General features: G+C 57.9%; 1 long non-coding RNA gene across 1 annotated transcript; it reads left to right on the top strand.

Moving 5' to 3' along the window:
• Nucleotides 1–812: 812 nt before the first annotated feature.
• On the top strand, nucleotides 813–3257 carry LOC139603746 (uncharacterized). Its single transcript, XR_011683793.1, has 2 exons — nucleotides 813–2474; nucleotides 3021–3257. It is a non-coding gene; the product is annotated as an uncharacterized lncRNA (long non-coding RNA).
• Nucleotides 3258–5001: the final 1744 nt, after the last annotated feature.

Genomic DNA, 5001 nt, shown 5'->3' on the forward strand with positions numbered 1-5001 from the left:
CATTTTGGGTGTTTTTAAGGAGGGATGTGCTGAAAGGGGCTGGTCTGTGTCCCTGGGATGGGAAATTTATTCCCACATGGAATCTGTCTTTCCTATGAGGATCTGGCACCCAAACTTGCCAAAAAAAAAGCAGTGAGGACATAAAATTCCAGCTGGCTGTTGCTACAAATAAGATTAAAATCAAATCAACCATTTCTATTCGCTCTGATCCCTCTTCTGAAGCCTTCATAAAATGCCATAAACCAGGGCCTTTTCCTTTCCACATTAAAATCATGGAATGGTTTGGTTGGTTCCACCACCCCAGGCTGCTCCAGGCTGGCCTTGGACACTTCCAGGCATGGAGCAGCCACAGCTCCTCTGGGAATTCCATGCCAGGGGAAGAAAACCACTAATATCTGATGCTGAACACTCCAATTTTTAATTTTTTTTTTTTTAACAAAATAACTTTGAATTTGCTGCTCTGTGGCTTGGGCAGCTGCCAGGGCAGCCCCGTGCTGCTGGTGGGGAGGATAAACCCCCTGGGCCAGGTGGTGCTCAGCTGTTAGAGAAGCTGGAGATTTGCAGAGTGACAAAGATGTAAATACCAAGCCCTGGATGCAGCAGATAAAGCCCAGTTTGGGTGCCCACCTCCCAGCTGGGCACTGCTGCCTTATCAACCTGCCTGCAGCTCCTGCCTCTGGCACTCCTGCACAGAGGGGAGGCCTTGGATAAGGAGCTCCAGGTGCTCCTTATCAGCTGGGAGGTGCCCAGGGGCTGGGGGGCTGCCCCAGGCCAGCAGGGGCCTTCCTCCCCCTGCCTGGGCTCCTCTCTGAGCCCGGGTTCCTCCTCTGAGCCCGGGTTCCTCCCCCTGTCTGGGCTCCTCTCTGAGCCCGGGCTCCTCCTCTGAGCCTGGGCTCCTCTCTGAGCCCGGGTTCCTCTCTGAGCCCGGGTTCCTCCCCCTGCCTGGGCTCCTCTCTGAGCCTGGGCTCCTCTCTGAGCCCGGGTTCCTCCTCTGAGCCCGGGCTCCTCTCTGAGCCTGGGTTCCTCCCCCTGTCTGGGCTCCTCTCTGAGCCCGGGCTCCTCTCTGAGCCTGGGTTCCTCCTCTGAGCCCGGGTTCCTCCCCCTGTCTGGGCTCCTCTCTGAGCCCGGGTTCCTCCTCTGAGCCTGGGTTCCTCCCCCTGTCTGGGCTCCTCTCTGAGCCCGGGTTCCTCCTCTGAGCCCGGGTTCCTCCCCCTGCCTGGGCTCCTCTCTGAGCCTGGGCTCCTCTCTGAGCCTGGGCTCCTCTCTGAGCCTGGGCTCCTCCTTTCTCCTGCAATTCCTGGCTCTGGGCTCTGTTCCTGCTGTCCCACGGCTGCCCCAGGCTGCAGGAGGGAGCTGCTGCCCCAGCCTTGGGGCTGTGGCTGATTCCTGGATTTGTTTGGGGATGAGGGTGAACTTTGGGGGATTCTGCTGTGACTTGCTGGGGTGTGGATCACAGAGTTGTGGATTCATGGAATGGTTTGGGTGGGAAGGAGCTTAGAGCCCATCCTGTGCCAGCCCTGCCCTGGCAGGGACACCTCCCACTGTCCCAGGGCTGCTTTGGGCACAATTTGGGGCTGATTTGGGGTCCCTGGCCTTGGGCACTGCCAGGGATCCAAGGCCAGCCCCAGCTGCTCTGGGAATTCCATCCCAAATTCAGGAATTCCTTCCCATCTCCCATCCCTGCCCTCTGGCAGTGGAAGCCATTCCCTGGCTCCTGTCCCTCCAGGCCCTCCTGCCCAGCACATTCCCAGTGTCCAGGGCTGCTCCTGCAGCACCTGCAGAGGGATGGGAAACCAAAATCCTGGAATGGTTTGGGTGGGAAGGGACCTTAACTCCCATCCAGTGCCACCCCTGGGACACCTCCCACTGTCCCAGGTCACTCCCAGCCCGTCCAAGTGGCCCTGGACGCTCCCAGGCTGAGGCTTTGCAGCCCAAAGGTGATTTTAGCTCTGCCCTCCCCTGTTTCCCTGCTCCCGTGGAATTTGGGGCTCGTGGAGCACCCAGGGACCCCCAGGGCTGGGGAGCTCCAGGATGGGATGCAGGGAGCAGAGGGTGGCAAGGGAGGAGCCAGGGAATCCTTGCACAAGCCTGGTCCCACAGGGAGCTTTTCCAGGGAAGCTGAGCTCCTTTTGCCCAGGGATGGCAGAAACCCATCCCAGAGCCACAGGCTGCTCCTTTTCCTCCTTTTCCTGGCCACAAACTGTGCACATTATAGGAATCCTCTATCAAACTTGAAACATTTATTTCCCACACCTGTCTGCCCCGTTTCCCTGGCAGAAATCATGGATAACCCCATGGAACACGGGGGAACCCCTCAGGCTGAGCCTCTGCTGTGGCACCTGAGCTGTGGAGCAGGAGGATTCTCCATGGCACCGCTGCAGGGTTAAAATGTAACCTGGAAGCAGAATCCCAGCCTGATCCAGGTCATCAGCAGGGAGCTCCACCTGAGAGGGCAGGAGAAAGGGCTCATTAAGGTGACTCTAATTCCCCTCCCTGCCCTGCCAGAGGCACGGGAAGGAGATGAAAGTTCTTGCTCAGGGAGAGGAAAACCTCGATAAAGCCTGTGGAGCAATGCTGGGAAATGTGTCCCTGCCAGTTTTATTTCCTTGGATTACAGCAAGGGAAGTTCCCGTGCCTGCTTTGCTCTGGGGATCGTGGCTCTGTGTTGTTGAATTTAAATGTAATTTCATGGAAAACACGGAGCCAAACCCTGCCAGCAGCATAGCTTTGGTCTCTCTCCAAGGAAATAAAGGTGTGATGATTCCATGGCTTCTTCCAGAGGGCAAGAAGGGGAGATTGGAGCAATTCCTGGGTAGAATGTTGTGTTCTTGAAGGGTTTGACGCTCTCAGCTGTGCACAGGGATGGCTGGGACAGCCCGGGACAGCAGCTGGCTGTCACCTCCAGCTCTCCCACACCCTGCAGAAGTGTTTTGCCAAGTGCAGGAAATGCTGCCAGCTCCCCAGATCAATCAGGAGCGAGTCCCATGCGTGACAATGTCATTTATTGTTATTTTCTGCAGCAGCTCCGTGTTCCCACGGGGAACAGAGAATGCCCTGCTCAAATAAGGCAAGGAGGAAGGAGAACAGCTCGTGCTGCCCCCAGCACCTCTCCAGGAACCCACGATGTGACCACACCTGGATTTTCTCACCTCGTGTGTGCTCATTTCCAAGCCCAACACTTCATTTTCCTGCTTTTTCCCGGGGGTTTTCCTCCTTCCCAAGGCCCACACAGCAATAAATTGCCCTGCAGTATCACAGGAATGGTTAACCTTGATTTGAGTTCATGCAACACCTCCTTCCCTGCAAGGTTGAATTCCAAATTATCCTTTGGAGGGGAATGAAATAAAAGTCAGGGCTGCTCCCTGGAACACAAAGACTTTGCCTCCTCCTCCTGGAGAGCACCAAATTCACCTGGCTCGGGTTGGTTTGGTGGTGGAACAAGGAAATCATGGGAAATATGAAGGAAGAGAAGCATTTTTGGGGAGCAGGGGCACCGGGGGAGCTCATGGCTCCCCCACACAAGGAGTGGGATCAGCAGGAGGGATGGGGATGCTGTGGGTCCCTTCTCCAAGGAAAGCAGGGGCAGGAAGGTTTCCAAACCCCTCCAGGAGGCACAGCCCAGGCAGGGGAGTGGCTGTGGCAGCACAGGGGGGGGACTGGGGGCACAGAGACACCCCCAGCACTGCCCACAACACCCAACAAAGCCCCAGACAAACCCTGATCAGCAGCACTGGAGCTGAGCACAGCCCCGCTGGGCTTGGGGACAACCTGGGGCTGCTTTGGGGACAACCTGGGGCTGCTTTGGGGACAACCTGGGGCTGCTTTGGGCACAATCTGGGGCTGCTTTGGGGACAACCTGGGGCTGCTTTGGGCACAATCTGGGGCTGCTTTGGGGACAAGTTGGGGCTGTTTTGGGCACAATTTGGGGCTGTTTTGGGGACAATTTAGGACTGCTTTGGGGACAACCCGCAGCTGCTTTGGGGACAATTTGGGGCTGTTTTGGGGACAGTTTAGGACTGCTTTGGAGAAGATCTAGGGCTGTTTTGGGGTCAATTTTGGGCTGCTTTGGCCACAATTTAGAGCTGTTTCAGGCACAATTTGGAGCTGTTTTGGGCACAGTTTGGGGCTATTTTGGGGACACTTTGGGGCTGCTTTGGACACAATTTAGGGCTTCTTTGGGGCTGCTTTGGGTACAATTTGGGGCTGTTTGAGCACAATTTGGGCTGCTTTGGGGACACTTTGGGGTCCCTGCAGGGAACACAGCCCTTTTGCCCAGGGAATCTCCATCTCCAGGTCTGACTGCACCTTGCCCGGCTCCACCGGGGGTCACTGCAGGGGGACACCCTGGCACGAGGGTGCCCGTCCCGGCACAAGGACTTGGTGCGAGCCCTGAGGGGCACTCCCGCTCTGCCGGGGGACGTGCAGAGGTGACACCCCGGGAGTCCCAGCCGTGCCACCATCCAACAGTGACTAAAACCCGCTCCGACAACAGGAGGGCTCCATCTCCCTTTGCTCGCCCCCAGCTTTCCCCGTGGCAGCATCGCGGGGTTAGCACACCTTTCCCTTTGCTCGGCCCCAGCTTTCCCCGTGGCAGCACCGCGGGGTTAGCACACCTTTCCCTTTGCTCGGCCCCAGCTTTCCCCGTGGCAGCACCGCGGGGTTAGCACACCTTTCCCCCTCAGGCGGACACAAACCGCCGCCCTTGGCTCGGTGTGACACCGCGCCGGCCGCTCCAGGTGACAGTTACAGCTCCACCACCGCGTCCCCCTCACGGCGCCGCCACAGCGCACCCGCCCTCACGGCTACGCCCCGCCCATCCTCCACTACTACAGCCAATCACAGACCTCTGCTTCTGGCTTCTCACTTTCCATTGGTTAAAATTCCTGCCAATCACTTTCCCGCCCAGTGATGTCACGAATGCGCGCCACGCTGATTGGTAAGACCGGGATGGGCGTGGCGAGCGCGGCTTTAAAGGCGGTTGGGCGGCGCGCGGTCCCAGTG

The sequence above is a fragment of the Agelaius tricolor genome, unplaced genomic scaffold, assembly GCF_023055355.1.
Source record: "Agelaius tricolor isolate 1412-34295 unplaced genomic scaffold, bAgeTri1.0.p SCAF_41, whole genome shotgun sequence".
Lineage (NCBI taxonomy): Eukaryota > Metazoa > Chordata > Aves > Passeriformes > Icteridae > Agelaius > Agelaius tricolor.